This window comes from Phyllostomus hastatus, unplaced genomic scaffold (assembly GCF_019186645.2).
Source record: "Phyllostomus hastatus isolate PE091 unplaced genomic scaffold, TTU_PhHast_1.1 phas_contig_17, whole genome shotgun sequence".
NCBI lineage: Eukaryota > Metazoa > Chordata > Mammalia > Chiroptera > Phyllostomidae > Phyllostomus > Phyllostomus hastatus.
In genome coordinates this window covers 8,656,812-8,673,329 of record NW_025333664.1, presented here as the reverse complement: position 1 = coordinate 8,673,329, position 16,518 = coordinate 8,656,812, and the positions used below count along the sequence as shown (strand labels likewise).

The 16,518-nt window shown below is 39.8% G+C and overlaps 1 protein-coding gene across 8 annotated transcripts in view; it reads right to left on the bottom strand.

Moving 5' to 3' along the window:
• Window positions 1-16,254, bottom strand: part of STAU1 (staufen double-stranded RNA binding protein 1) — a 50,620-nt gene extending 34,366 nt beyond the window's left edge. For 4 of the 8 annotated variants that reach the window (XM_045833242.1, XM_045833241.1, XM_045833243.1 and 1 more), the window contains exons 1-2: window positions 16,008-16,253; window positions 5,837-5,906 (exon numbers count right to left, since the gene is read on the bottom strand). The gene's annotated coding sequence lies outside the window, so the exon portion shown is untranslated. Of the gene's footprint in view, window positions 1-5,836; window positions 5,907-16,007 lie in introns of all 8 variants that reach the window. The other 4 variants (XM_045833245.1, XM_045833246.1, XM_045833239.1 and 1 more) reach the window with 3 other exon arrangements.
• Between the last annotated feature and the right edge of the window lie 264 nt (window positions 16,255-16,518).

Below are 16,518 nucleotides of genomic sequence, written 5' to 3'. Positions count from 1 at the left end.
TGCTGTGGCTGGTGGGGGTAGAGCCTAGAGAAGCGGAGAAGAATGTTTTACTGCAACTTGTAAGTCTCAAAGGCATTCATTCGTTCTAAATAAATTTTGATTTCTCCACAAGTCAAAAACAAGGATAGTTTTGCTCATTTTCATGACTGTCCACCGAAAAGCTAAAAATACTAAAAGCAAAAGTACTCAAAAGTAACTAGTAGCAACAAAGAACAGAAAAAGCCGACCAAAGCAGAAACCAGCAAACAAATGAAGTTTTATTATAGAGCCATTGTTTGTCACTTTACTTTTTAAAAAGTCTCAAAATGATTTTTAGTGAAAGCTGAACCTCTAGAAAGAGATGAAAGACCAGAATAATTAAGTCACTTGAAGAGTCCTGGCACATTCTCTCTTGCTTAGGGCAAAAAAGGCTGCAAAACTCAACCAAACCAAAACCAAAACCGAACTCAAAACCTCAGATGAAATATCACTTTGGATCACAGAAGCATGAACATTACCCTCTTCAAAAAACTGCCCAATACTGCAGTTGTTCCTTGTTTCCTTTTGGAACCAGAACCAAGTAATAGTTCCACCGAAGATCTAGAAAATGGCCTTAGACAAGTTGCCAGTGTCGGAAACAAGCCCAAAACCATTTAAAGCAGAGGTGTCCAGCCTTCTGGCAACTCGGGGCCACACTGGAAGAGTTGTCTTGAGCCACACATTGAATATATTACAACACACAATCACAAAAAAATCTCATAATGTTTTAAATCTCATAATGTAATAATTTACGGTTTTGTGTTGGGCTGCACTCATAGCCAATGTGACCTCATTTTATTGTCTTTACTTCCTTCAGCTGCCAAATATTTCTTTCTTGCTCTTCCCCCTCTCCCTGTCTTTCTAAACTCTGTCTTGAGGGCATTTTTCTACCCTCCCCCCAAAGTCACTTACAGCATACTCACAACTTCAGGACACCAACCACAGGTCAAAAAGTAGCCAAAGCAAGTGTCTGCGTCAGGGTCTACCCATACCCCAGAAGGAGCAACCCGACTCTGCTCTGGCTCTGAGAGTCTGAGACTGAATGAATGACTAAGTTTAGAAAGGGGGGGCCCAAAGGGATCTTTTTTGGCTAATGCTGTCTATAGCAGGCCCACTGCCAGAATTTCCATCACAGACAAAAATACACAGGTTTTCTAGAAGTTGAGAAAGGGAACAAACAGGCTTTTAAATAACTGTCCCAAAAATGTTAACCTCAGGTTCACCTGGAGATGTTGTCTTTATATCCATTGGTTGAAACAACTAGTTCAAAACTGCAAACAAAAAAATTTTAAGCCCTCTTAATAAGGCCGTGTACTTTACAAATTTTTAATTCCTACAACATGACCAATACTAAAACCCAAAAAATTGTACTCATTTGTTAATAAATGTTTAGTCATTTGCTAATTTAATACTTCTATGTGTCTTTAGGCCTGAAAAGAGAATCTAAAGCAGTGGTTCTAAAGAAGGGGTAATTTTGTTCCCCAAAGGCATGTGACAATGTCTGGAGATATTATTTGGTTGTCACAGCTAGGGGTCAAGGGGACCTACTAGTATCTAGTGGGGAGAGGCGTCAAGGATGCTGTTCCAACTGCCTAGACACTAACTCACAAAATAAAATCTTACTAATGTAACAAGCAGCTTATATATTCTTAAACAGAAAAAGAAAATCCCCTTTTCACCTCAAAGGCTCTAAAAAAACTGATGCTAATGTTTTAGCCAAACAGATGCTCCTCTCCCAAAGAGAAGCCATCACAGTTATAAATGGGGGAAAATATTGTTTACCCACATAACTCAGAGATCGAATGCAGCTTTTGACTACTGCTGTTTATAGAGTTCACAGCAGCCTTCAGAGGAACCTTGGAATTTGGGGTACATTACTTCAGTATAAATTTAGAACCTGCTGCTCACCAGCACTCAGTCCTGAAGATATTAAACCCTTAAACGAAAAGTTGTTTTTTTCCTTTTAATCTATCTTTAAGGATTGTTTTCCACCAGATAAATTAGGGATTCAAAAGAGATTAAAATACTTTGTTGGAGTCTCCTTATAGAAGAACAGTATTTTACACTAAAATGAGGCTACCTGGCTGGCGTAGCTCAGTGGATTGAGCGCGGGCTGTGAACCAAAGTGTCGCAGGTTCGATTCCCAGTCAGGGGACATGCCTGGGTTACAGGCCGTAACCCCCAGCAACTGCACATTGATGTTTCTCTCTCTCTTTCTCCCTCCCTCCCTTCCCTCTCTAAAAATAAATAATAAAATACAAATAAAATCTTTAAAAAAACAAAAATTTTTTAAAAAATGAGGCTGTCAAATTTGAAACACACAGACTCCTCAGTTTTCCCTGCATTGGAAACACCTTTGACAGGTAAGCCTCTGTTGTGCTATTTCCCTGACTCCTGCCTCCAGCACAGATGAGGTCCTTGTTTTTTTTTTTTTTTCCTGTTTGAAGAGCTTTAGACACTAACAATTCAGGAAAACACATTCATCTTATTCTCAAATCCCAAATTTATGAAGCATGTATCAGCACTTTAATACAAAGAGGAGTGATAAAACAGCATTATGGATTCCTCTTTTTAAAAGACTCCTAATTCCAAGCCCTCACACCCCAACTTTGGCTTTGTGACAAAAAATCTCATAAACACAGAATCTCACCTTGGCTGGCAGCTACCATTTTACAAGTGCCAAGTACTTTTTAATGGGTTGTGGGGAAGAGGCATATGGGCACACCAACCCTACAAAAGCACTTTTTAAAAATTATACATGATGTGCCACCAAGTGATCAGGCACAATATGCATATTCTTCACTCAGCAGTGAATCATCAAGAGTAGGCCACACTGAATACAGTCTGAATGATGTGTTTAATACACAACGAGGCTGACTCTTCTGGAAACAGTTAACAGAACTATCCACAATAATGCGTAGTCTTATTCACTCTCAACTAACAGATTGTTAAATCACTGTAGTATGATGTAACTACTTCAAAAATTATGGAAAAACATCATTTTTTAATATCTATTTTTTTACTGGATTCACTCATGATTTATAAAGAAGTAGCTGTACTTTTTTGCAATCAATACATCATTTACCATTGTAATAACTGTTGTCTCCAAACAAGATATGTTTTAAAAAAAGAAAGAAGTCCTCCTAATTCCAGACAAGATTTTAGGATGACCCCAAACATTTAACTAAATATCTCCCCAAAGACCTTTATTAAATCTCATGTAGTATGAGGACATAGGAATACTCCAGTTCCTTGCCATGATGAAGTACTAACGGTATCAACAGCAATTTTAGGATATATTCATTCAATGTTGAACAAAAATTTACTAAGCATCTACTACATACGAACCCTAATATGTCAAATTACACATTCTCCAGTGCTACAAAGGAGTCAATCTGTTAAACTTTTCTTCAAAAATACAAAAGAGATCTTTAAGCAATGAACTATAAATCTACTCATCTAATTTTTGAGATGCTCCATTCTCAGAGAAACTTTGTCAACACCACCAAAAACGTTAAGGAATAAACCACTTTTCCTACAATAGCCTTGAAATATACCTAAAATATCTTTACATCCAACAGTTATTTTCAAGACACTTTTCTGACATATCTTTGTAGTTGCAACATGGTTATAAGTTTCCTGCAAGTCCACTCACTTCCCAACTTCACCCCTCACCAGCACCTGCCATCCCCCGTACCCTGGAAACAGCAATTCGTTGACTCCAATAATTATCCAAACACCTGTAGATAGGGCACCCACAAGTACAGAAACATGGCAATCACTACTATCATACATAATCCTTTCTAAAAAGACAATGTCAATATCAAGTAAATAATGTCCAATTGTAGGCCCACATGTCAAATCACAATACTAAATGGTTCTTTGAAAGAAATATGACCAAACTACTCAAAAGAGAGGGGGGAAAAACATTATGTACTCAGTGCTCAAGAGAAAGACATAGGAAAAGCAGCCCTGAGGAGGCACAATCACTTACAAGACAATAAAATCAGCCAAAAATAATGCCTGGAAACAACCCAGGCTGTTCAAGACCTTTGCATCCAGCATAAGTGACTGAATGTGGCCCCTGTCTCACAACTGGTCCGATGCCAACTAGGCAAGGGAGGATTTTCTTTCCACACAAATGTAACCTTTGGGTGGTCCATTTAAAGAACCACTCCCTAAAAGAAAATTCATTATTAATTGTTTATCCTAGAAAAACCACACCATATTGTGTACTAAAGTGAAAAAAAATTACCTCTGCAGCCTAACAAGCTGCAAGCTTTAATTTCTAGCTTTGAAATCTTATCAAGCTCCCCTCTTTCCTTCCTAGAGAAATTCTTAAAAATAACTAAACTCAGGCCCTGGCTGGTGTAACTCAGTGGATTGAGCGCAGGCCTGTGAACCAAAGCATCACCAGTTTGATTCCCATTCAGGGAACATGCCTGGGTTGCAGGCCATATTCCCAGTATGGGGTGTGCTAGAGGCAACCACACATTGAGTTTCACTCCCTCTCTCCCTCCCTTCTCCATCTCTCTAAAATAAATAGATAAAATCCTAAAAAAAAAAAAAAAAACTAACCTCACAGACATTATTTTTGTAAACTGGAAATGTTTTTAAGATCTAAACTTATAAAAACATAGAAAAACATTTTAAATCAACCAAAATAAGTATCTACTTATAATATGGTAGAGATTTTTAAGAGTAGTACCTTGTGACATATTCTTAAATAAGGGGTTTGGTTCAACATAACAGTTAACTGGCTTTTCCTTTCAAAAAAGAAAAACTGTACTCTGTAACCTTGTGCCATCTACCTAGAAACATTTACCATCGTCTTCATGCAAAACAACCAGTGCCAAGACCCAGTTTCTAAGAAACCAGCCTCGCTGCCAAGTAGCAACCAACAATGTTAAATCAGACCAAGCTTCTGAGTTGTGGCTTTCAGTTATACTCCCAAATCAGAAAGCAATTATATATCCAGCTCTTGGCAATCCCCTGCCCAGTGCCTTGGTTTCTCCAAATCACTTTATAACAGGAGGTTTGACAAAGATTCGGTCCTACCAATCTGAGAGCTAAGACTCTCAAAGAATCCTAAGGCTTGGTAAGTTATTCAGTTCAAAAAAAAAAAAAAAGACATTATACACATTCAATGTGATGAGTGTAAATCCATTCACTGGGCTTTGTACAACTTGTCTAATTTCCTTAATGCTTCACTTTCCTCCTTCCAAAGAAACCTGGGTTACTTGTCTACTAATTACCACCTCAGAGATCTGATATGATAATGTGTTCTGGGCTCTTAAAAGGAAAAGGCTAAAAAGGACTGTAAAATCTTAGGAACACTCTCACAAAGCGTTTTTGGTCTAGATAATCACAAGCAGTCAGTGGGAAACGGCCCCTGATTCCTAACCCCATCTCACAACAGTACACAGCGCTGAATTAGGTCTACAGGTTTGAAAACCAAGTTTAACGTAAACGATCTGAGAGATCAAAGAAAAACTACAGAAGTTTCTATAACCGTGATGCTTACTGACTGAGTGACATTAATGACAACTGCAGTGGTCAATTTTCACATCTCTACACTCAAAGTATATGGCAGTGTTGGCCAGAGGGTTTTACATTCTTGCCAACAATTTTCCCTGAACTTAATTACTTTCTAATTAAACCTCAAGAGTAAAAAGAAATTCAAACTGCATAAAATCTCTTCTGTTTCTCTAATATTACAGCCAGAAGTAAAAGTCATTTTCCATACTAGTCACTGAAGAATTTAAAAATATTATGGATTACCAACAGGCCTGAAATTATAGAGCCAAGTTATGTGTACCTTAAAAAGAGGTGCTCCAGGAACAATGCTGTTTGGTTCAGATCTGAGTGGTTATGTGGTTAGAAAACTCCTGGAAAATAAGAAATAATAATTTACTAGAGGAGATCGTTTTCTGAAAATGAAGATGTATATCGTTAAAGTTTGAGGGAAACCTAAAATTTACAAGCAGAGAACCTTCCAGAAACAGGGCGTCGCGGCTGGAAGCAGCACTCTGGAGAGCCTACAAAAGGCACGACTGCAGAGACCTGAACAGGGAGCAGCAGAAACTTGACAAAGTTTCTGCTTTTCGGCTGCTTCCGATGACAGAGCTGTGAACCTAAGGGTTATTTTTTAAAAAGAAACTGGACATCATCTACTGACTGATCACACCAACCTGATTTTTAAACTTTTAACTACTGGTTCAATACTTTATTTATAAATGTCCTTACCATGTGCTTGCCGATGCAAATACAATTACACAGGACTTTTACAAAAAAGGCACTTTGCACATAAATATTCTTAACGTCAAATTGCAAAATACAAAAAGCACATTTACCTCTGGTAAATCCAAATCATAAGCCTTCTTTAGAAATGGATTTCAAGTGATATGAGAGTTAAATTCTCAAACTCTCAGGTCTGCTTGAGGTTCCCTCCTTTTTAAATGGTAGTAGTCAGTAGTAAATAAAATTAATTCCTTACCTTGGGATACTTTTTGCATTTTTACAACATAATTGTACTCATTTCAATTTTTCACTGCCACTGTGACTTAATAAACAATAAAAAGCAGCTGTTCACTGCCCAAATGATTTTAGAAATAAAGTCAGGTGCTCTAATAATTTGCTTTACAGTATTTTACCAGCTCAAGCTCTTTTTGTAAACAGTATACAATACTAACAAATTTCCAATCTAGAACCTTTTGTTCCATAATCTGACCCATTCGAAAGACTAGCATGAGTGGAAACTGAAACAGGCCTCTGAGCAACCCACACAGATGTCTAGACCACCCACCTAATAGAGCCCATGCCTTTTACCAATGGGGCTTTCCTCAATTCAAACCCATCTACGCTGAACAATTACGGTACATGTTGGGTATCTAGGTCTCTAGCCTAAAACAAAATTAGATTGGAGACAAATGGAGTGCTAAAGTTGGACATAATGAAGCCAACAACTCAAAACAAAGTAAAAAAGAGGAGTGGGGAGAAGTATCAGTCTGCAAACATTTGGGTTTCAAACATCTTTGCACAAGTGACAGCTGAGATTCATATACACATTTATACTTGCCTAAATAAACATTTTTTGAAATCCTCCAACCATTTTCAAATGATAATCCAAAGCCATCATGATTATTACTAATATATATATATATATAGAAAGCGCTGCCTCCAAACCGCAGCAGAGGAGAAAAGGCTGTGATTAAGCACAATTCCCTTTCTTTCCCACTCAAGAAAGCATACCCTAATCCAAGAGAGTGGATTAAATTCATTGCTTTATTCCTTCAATGAGTAATTATTGAACAGCTACTATCTGCAGGCACTGTTCTAGACATTGGGGAGAGAGGAGCACCCAAATAAGATGTAATCTCTGTCCTTGTGGACTTTACATTTGTAGAGAAATGGCCTTGAACCAACACAAATTTAAATAAATAATTCACGGTGGCATTTTAATTAGCCGTAACAAATCATTTACAGTACATATCACTTCATCACTACAGAAGACAAAAGGGACCATAAAAGAGCTCTTGTCTGGCCAAAGCTGCTGATCGGGGGTTTGAGTTTGGGTTCCAACTCTGGTGCTCAGGTGAATAACCCTGACCAAGTTACTCCTGTGGGCCTCAACCTTTTAATGTGTTAACTGGTGTCACCACCACCAATTTCATGATTAATAAAACAATAACCATATGGTTCTTGAGTGAATTGACTGGTAATGTAAATAAAATACTTGTAAACTATGACAGGCCATACACCAAAGTTAACTTTTAAACATTACTTTCTTAGGATAAACAGTAACTGATATTATAAAATGATATTAATAAATCACTTTCAAAACATACTACTCAAGAAGAAATGTAGCAAACTTAAAAAGAACCTCATTACTCCCAAAAGAATTTTTTTTACTTTATTCTTTTCCATATTTGGTGCTTGAATTGATACATTCTCATTAAACTAGGAAATTACCTAGAAGTTGTACCTAGAAGTATACTCACTCTAACTGTTACAGACTATAAAGGTAAACTCTTTTACAAACCAGAAGAAAACTTATTTACCTAACTATATTTGTCTGTCATCTAGGTCAAGGGTCATGGAGCCTTAATAAGCAGGTTGGTTAAACTGTGCAACAAAGAACATCATCAGACTTATCATTAAATATAAGTTATCTTCTTTCTGACAGAGGAAAGGACTGCCTACTATTTTGTACAAAACCACAATGGCATCAGCAGACAACGGCCCTATGTGTTAAGGTAGAATCTGCAACAGCAGAAAATTCATGCCTCAGTTAATTTTAACCTATAGAAAGCATGAACTTCAAAAAGGATAAATGTGAGAATCAGACAAAATCTAGTTAGATCATAAAGTTCATGTCTGAGGGGAGCCAATATAGTAACAATTTAAGAAGCATTATCTGCTCACTTCAACTCCAGAAAAGACATTTCCAACACCTTTTCATAATTAATGAGAACATGTGTGTCATTACAGACTACAAAGTTGCCTCAGTTAAGGTTAAACACAGAATGGAAACTCATACACCATCTCACTAAAACCCAAAATCCAAAGGCAGGTTTAATTTCATTGACCTAGCAGCCTTTAAAGGCTAGCCATAAAAGGTGGGTACTGCCTGGGTGTACAAGCCCAGAGGCTTCTTATTCAGAAGACCATTGATTCAAAGAAATTAAAAAAGAAGTCATTCAGGAAGCAGTTCAACACCAAACAGAATGTTACACTAAATATGCCTAATACCATTAGCCGGGAAATGGATATTAGCAATGGCTGGGAAGCAAAGGGCCATAACCACCTAACCCTAAAATTAACCTAGAAGCTCAATTAACTCACTTTTAATTGGGTGGAGTATAATAATTCTAAAGAAACTAATTTTCTTAGTAACAACCTTGCGTGTATTTAATAAATCATTTTAAACAAATCTCATGGAGGATTGTAGCAATAATTTAGGGGAGAGCCTCCTTCAACACAAAAGTTATTGAAATATCCTTCTCCCCATTTACTTCTAAGTATTCCCCCAAACCTCTGAATCAACTTAAAAGTTTTAGGTTCATTTGACTGCAGCAATCTATCTCAACAAACAAAAATAAACCGTAAATCTCCAAACTATTTCAAGGAAATGAAAAATGGATTTTAAAAACTGAGTATTACTAAACCAGACTCCCCCCACACCCAAAATTGGCCTAAAGTCCTAGTGAATAAAATCCATCCTAGCTGCAGTGGGTGGAAGAGTGGGGGAATAAATTATCCTAAACAAAAAGCACCTGGGCCTATTTGGCAACAAAGTGTGGTTCAGTGGAAAGAGCTTAGGACCCCACTCCAGTTACTTGGCCTCCCAGGCAGACCTCAGTATCCTCAGCAATCACGACCCTTCCTTTGCAAGGACGTTTGCAAGTATCAGAAACACAACATAACCTATATAATTTTATTAACCAATGTCATCCCAATAAATTCTATTTAAAAAAAATACAACATACAGTGTCTCCTTAAACTCTTGACACAAAGGCAGGGCTCAATGAAGAGCAGCTTTTATATTATTAGTTAAATTCAATATGACCTTTCAGATTCCTTTCCTGCATCAAATAACTCTCACCCAGTAATCCTAACCTGGCACATGGTAAGAAAGAGCTCAATAAATAGTAGCAAATATTATTATCCAGCAATTTCACTAATCCTGTGCTCGGTCACATAAACATCTATAAATATAAACTTACAACTAACTATATACCACTTGTTAAAAAAGTACTTTAAATGGGAAGAAAGAACATGCTGACTAAAACCAACCTACTCACTGAGCAACCAGTTCCAAAGCTACACCAGAGAGACAATCTGATTTAGGAAAAAGACACCAGGGCACTTAAAGAGATTTGCTTAGATTTTGTAGTCCTTAGACATAACCAAAACAACAATAAAGCAAAACCCTTTAGGGAGTCATGACCTCTGTATCATGTTATAAAAATGATCTATTTTGCTTCCATTACTGTTACAGACTCACAAAATCAGCACACTTCTCTCCCAAATCAGATTCCAGATTAAACAGAATCAGATGACCGACAGATGTAATATTTAGAATGTAATATTCCTACGTTTGCTTTCAGTGAGTATAGTTTGAGGGAACACCCTGAATACACTCCTTTAACAATAAATGAAAGTGTGTAATTCCAGAAAACATAATGAAGTCTGCAGAGAATTTGCTTCTACCTCCACTCTTCTGGTGATATAAATCACTTTTATTGTACATCAACCTTATTCACTACCACAGGAATGTAAATATTTTTTTTAAGGTTTTATTTATTTATTTTTAGAGAGGGAAGGGAGGGAGATAGAGAGAGAGAGAGAAACATCAATGTGTGGTTGCTGGGGGTCATGGTCTGCAACCCAGGCATGTACCCTGGCTGGGAATCGAACCTGCGACACTTTGGTTCACAGCCCGCGCTCAATCCACTGAGCTACGCCAGCCAGGGCTGGAATGTAAATATTTGAAAATATGTTATTTGCAGTAAGTTCACAATTTTACTATTTTTAAAGTAACAATTTTCTCTGGTAAATTTTTTTAGTTCAGAGCATTAATTTGGGGGCAAAACACATATCCAAGCCATCATCTGGTGGCATTTAAAATCACCACAGCTATGTATTTTAACACTAATTTCTCCTTAGTAGGTGGGAACACAGGACTTAGTCAACATTATTCAAGCTTTGTAATACTTGATTTCTCGATAAACACACCTTGGTGCAAAAATTTATTAAACGATTTCCTTTAAAAAGCAAAGAGTTCTGGAGTCAAAGCAAAATTGAAAATATCAACAAAGCTTGTAAAGATCTAGGGATACCTTATAGAGCTGTCTCAATTTAAAATTAACTGTAATAGATATGCATGCGGAAGTATTTAATGACCTGAGGTTGCAATTTACTTTGAAACGAATCAAAAAATAAAAGAAATGAACAGATAGAATAGGTGGGATAAAGCACGTGTAGTAAAATGTTAATGGCAGAGTGTAGGTGATAAACACAGAGGTGACATTAAAATCCTTTACATTTTGCTATACATTTGAAAATTTTTATAATAAAACATTTGGTAAAAATAACCAAAGCAACCGTGTCTTCTCATAGTTTAATATCTGACTTGTAAATTATATTTTGGGGACTAGTATAAATGCTATGGTCTTGATTTTGATATAGTTTTATTTAAGGAAGAGCTCAGGTAGGAAATTACACCAGAAGCATTTTAACCCGAAAGGTCTCCATCACTGGAAGTTAACTTAAAACAACCTGTCATAGATGTAGTAAAAAACAAAGTGTCCTTAAATCCTCTAAAAACTTCTGAAGGCTCCAAAATCCCATTCTGAGAGAAAGAAAGCAATGCTAAAAGTTCTCATTTGAGGGGAAGAGTTTACATTTCCCAAACTGAACAATTCTGTGTCACTAAGTTGGACAACAAATAAGATGATCCAGTCTGGAAGTTCACAAAAACAAGGCCCTGGCCAAGTAGCTCAGTTGTAGAGCATCAACTCAATATGCCAAGGTTGTGGGTTCAATCCCCAGTCAGGGCACATACAAAAATCAACAAATGAATGCACAAATAATAAGTGGAACAACAAATCATTGTTTCTCTCCTTTCTCCTCTCTCTAAAATCAATAAATAAAAAATAAAAATAAGAACGAGGTCCCATGACATCCCACAAAAAAATACCTTTTTCATGAAAGTGTCATCTTTATACAGGTAAATTTCACTCTCGATTCTGTAAAACAGCATCACAGGAAGTTGCCCTGTAAGCTGAGTCCCGCTCTGAGCCTCCCACGTTAAATACTTCTTCATTGTTTTATGGGGGAGAGACTCTGGATGAAGCAGCACAGGACAGTCCCATGTTTAATGATTACACCCAGAATAATGTGGACGACTGGACTTCAGAATTGGAGGAGGGGAGGGAATTCTATGAGTCACAGTCATTTCTAAACGTAAGGTAACCTGTGTGTATGAATTTTCTGGATGAATTTTAAAAGAGAACAATTTAGGCTGAACAAACTGTACAGTATTTAGGGTTACAATTCCAAAAACGTAAAAGTTTTACCTGAAGCCTACTAGGAAACTCTAAGCATTTTTATTTTTTTTATTGTTCAATTACAGTTGTCCTCATTTTAGCACAACCTCTTTTTAATAAAAGATTTTACTTACTTATTTTTAGAGAGAGGGGAAGAGAGAAAGAGATGGAGAAAAACATCAATGTGCAAGAGATACATTAATCAGTTGCCTCTCACACACCAACTGGGGACCTGGCTGAAAACCCCAAGCATGTACCCTGACGGGGAATCAAACCGGTGACCTTTCGGTTTGCAGGTCGTCACTCAATCCACTGAGCCACACCAACCAGGACTAGCACTAAGCATTTTTTTTTATTTTTTATTTTATTTTTTTTATAGAGTGGGGAAGGGAAGGAGAGAGGGAGAGAAACATCAATGTAAGGCTGTGTCTCACACATCCCCTAATGGGGGATCTGGCCCACAACCTGGGCATGTGCCCTGACTGGGAATCGAACCAGCAACCTTTTGGTTCGCAGGCCCACGCTCAATCCACTGAGCTACACCAGCCAGGGCACATTTTTTTAAAAATAAAATACATTTTCTGTCCTTTCTTAAACACCAAATTGCTTTTCTTTCCCTAAGTTAATTTTAAGACATATGGATAACCTTCCCCATCTCCTAGGTTGTAATAACTGATACATAACATACATTTTCACTGTACCTGATCAAGCGCAAAATAAACACAACTGAAATAACAACGTGACAAGTCTAAAGGCTGGAAACTGTTCATGACCAGAAATGTGAAAAATAAATGATAATGACAAACAATATTCCTGTCAACTTCCATTCTAGGAGAGAAAGAAAAACATGAACATCTATGCTATGAATTCATACTCAGTAAATTTGTTTGTGAATACAGCAGATGGAGAAGATGGGGAGGTGGGGGTCTTTGGAAAATAATTCTACAAGAGTTTTGAAATCTCATATCCTTTGCTTAATTCTTTTTAAGAAAAGATTTTATTTATTTTTTGGAGAGAGGGGAAGGGAAAGAAAAAGACAGAGAGAGACATCAATTAATTGGTTGCCTCTCAAATGCCCCCAACCAAGAACCTGGCTGGCAAGCCAGGCACATGCTCTGACCAGGTAGTATAACCAGAGACCTTTCTCTTTACAGAGACCAACTGAGACTCCACTGACTGAGCCACGCTGATCAGGGCTCCTTTGCTTAATTCTTAACCTAAGGTGATAGCAGCATAGTTACATGAGAACTATACAGAAAATTTGAAAGTTACTATGAATATTAACTGCTGTTTAACTTTGACACAGTTATTCTCTATTAAAAGTGGTTTGACAGATAGGTCTCTCCACCAAAATAGGATTAGGGATGTCTGTATTTCTGATTGCTTTTCAATTATAGTCACTAACAGCTTAAGAATTGTTGCCTTTGTACAAAAAGAAGCATGGAAGTATTTCTGGATATGACTTTTTTTTTTTAATGATAAGGCAGGGGTTTTTTTTGTTTTTTTTAAGATTTTATTTATTTACTTTTAGAGAGGGAAGGGAGGGGGGAGAGAGGGAGAGAGGGGGAGAGAGGGGGAGAGGAAGGGAGAGAGGGGGAGAGGAAGAGAGAGAGAGAGAGAGAGAGAGAGAGAGAGAGAGAGAGAGAGAGAGAGAGAGAGAGAAACATCAATGTGCGGCTGCTGGGGTTTATGGCCAGCAACCCAGGCATGTACCCTGGCTAGGAATCGAACCTGGGACACTTTGGTTCCCAGCCCGTGGATATGACTTTGAAGGGGGTAAGAACTGAATCAAGAACTAATTTGGCTGCACATTTTCCCTGCTGTATAGTAATCACGTCTGAGGAGGAGAAGCCCAACAAACAAAATGAGAACTGTGATTCTACTAAAAAGTAAATGTGGTGGCAAATAAAGAGTAGGGGGCAATCTGGTAAAACTGTGTGTTTAGGATTTATTTCAAAATAACCCAGTCTGGGGGAGAGGTACTACATGAAACAAGATTGACCCTGGCTGTAAGTCAAAGCTGAGTGACCAATACATGGGGATTCTCTATAGTACTCAGCTTTTGCACGATTTCCATAATAAAGTTTTTTTTAATTAGGTTACCTACTGCAATATTAAAACCTCATTTCCCAAACATTACAATTTTTTATTATGTCTTCTGTTGTTTGTATGGTTGTTTGCTTGGATTTTTTAAAGAGTCATCCAAACAAAGATTTTAAGCTAGAAATGATGGCAAGATCGTGTGTCAGAATTCTAACTAAATGTCAAAAACAGGGAGGCCACTTTGCATTGTGTTACTGAGATGGGACTATATCAAAAAAGTTTAAGAAAATTTACCTAAACTAATCCAAAGTACAGGAGACTCATTCAACAGAACACATACTTCTCAATCTTTCGTAAATTTGAACCTCCATGAGTTGCATTTTCCTAATGAAGGGTACACCAAACAACTAAGTACAGAATTACAAGAAACGCAGTATCCTTAAAGTTGCTGCTTTATAAATCCCACCTGTCACCAGGATGACTGAAACTGCTCCCTCAACAATCCAGCTGTATTTTTAGTTTTTACTTCAACAAGCAGCAATGTAATTTACACTGGGTAAGCACACCGATTCCTGAAAGCCCAAAATCAACCAAAAAAAGTCTAGTTTAACTGTCTTTCCATCCTCCATCACCCTCCAAACAATTAAAGCTACAAGCACAAGGGAAGAGTGACCTTAAAAACGTCCCCACCGCTAGAGAACAGGGGCAGAACAGACTGAAGCACACATCTTCACCGGAACAGAAGAAAACTTCCACATAAGCAATACTGCGACACGGAGGTGGGGCAAAGGCTTAAAAGGAAAGTCGGCCAACAAGGAGGAGGGAATAAAAGCACAGCTGCAGTGAAAAAAAAAAAAAAAAAGTTAGAAGTTAGAGATGTAGCGCAAGAAAGGACAGACATTTTCCAGCTTCGTACACCGCCCCCCCCTCCAGAGCCCGACAAACAGCAAGCGCTCCAAAACGGTTTGCTGAACGCAAGCAAAGCTTCTGCCAGTAACTTTCCCAGGAATGGACTGACAACAAGAAGCCGGATGACGGCAGGAAAAAGAGGGAGCTGGTGAAAATCTTGCGGTTGGCTCAGCAGAGATGGAAATAACAGCATCTTTTTACAGAATGCCTACTTACAGTGTCCCAATTAAACGTACACCCCTTTCAGATATTAACCACCCAAAACAATAAACCGGATCTGGAAGTGGGAACGCTGAACATTTCGGCCGCCAAGGGAACCCAACGGAGAGGTAGGTCAGCTTCTGTCCACTCTACCCACTAAGTTATAGCTTAATATCACGCTAATAAATTATGCAGACGGTTTAATGGGACACGCTGTGGGTCTGGCACTCTGATAAGCGCTTTGCACGCCCCAATTCACTGAACCTTAACAGCCTTAAGAGGCAGGGACGGCATTAGCCCGTTTTCCCAAACAAGACACAAAGAGTTTAAGTGACTTGCCCCAAGAGGCACAGCTGGTATTTGTACCCGCGTTGGACACCTGGGCAGTACACCTAAGTACTATACTACAGACACAGCCGGGGACCTTTAGGTGCCGCGGACCTCAAGAACTTGAAGCGGAGACCCTCTGCCCCCGCCACGGGAACAGCCTCGGCATCCAGCGCGCGAGCAGGAATGAGGAAAGGCTGCGTGGCACCTGTTTCTGGCCCCAACAAGGGGCGAAGGGACTGGAAGCGACCACCAGGGTCCAGGCCGCGGGGCGCCCCGACGCGGGGGGCGCGGGAGAACCCGCCTCCTCCCGGGAGGCCCCGCGGGCGGAGAGAAGGCCCGCTGAAGGAGGCCGGGTGCGCGGTCCCGCCGAGGCCTAGTCCCCCACTCACCGCCCACCGCCCCGCGGCCCCGGCGCCCGCCGCGCGGGCTCCGTCAGGCCCGGCCCGGCCGCCTCACCTGGCTGCTGCCCGGAGCTCGTCTCCTGACCGGCGGTCCTGGGCGGCGGCGGCGAGGAGAAGAAGGAAGGAAGGAAGAAGGAAAGAAGGAAGGGACGGCTGGAGGGAAGAGGCGGAGTGGCCGCGAAAGAGGCGGGCGCCGCCCGGCCCGGGGGTCAGAGGAAGGGGTAGGTGAACCAGACACCGCCGCCGCGGGCGCAAACGCTGAGGAGCCGCTCCGGCGCCCGCAGCACGGCAGGAAGTGACGGGGGAGGGGCTTGTGCCCGCCCCCAGCGCCCCCCCCGCCTCCCTGCTCAGCCCCACCCCCCTCCCTTGAGTCGGACCACAAGTTCCGGCCGGCGCTGCGGCGGCAAATATTCTCGCAAGGCGTGCCGGGAGCCTAGCGGGCTGGGGTCTGGTCTCGCTTGAGCCGCCTAGTCCCGCCCTGGGGCCTGCTGGGAGTTGTAGTTCAGCCGGGAGACGTGGGCCGCCCTGGGGAAGCGGGGCTGGGCTTGGCTTCTTTCCTCACCCCT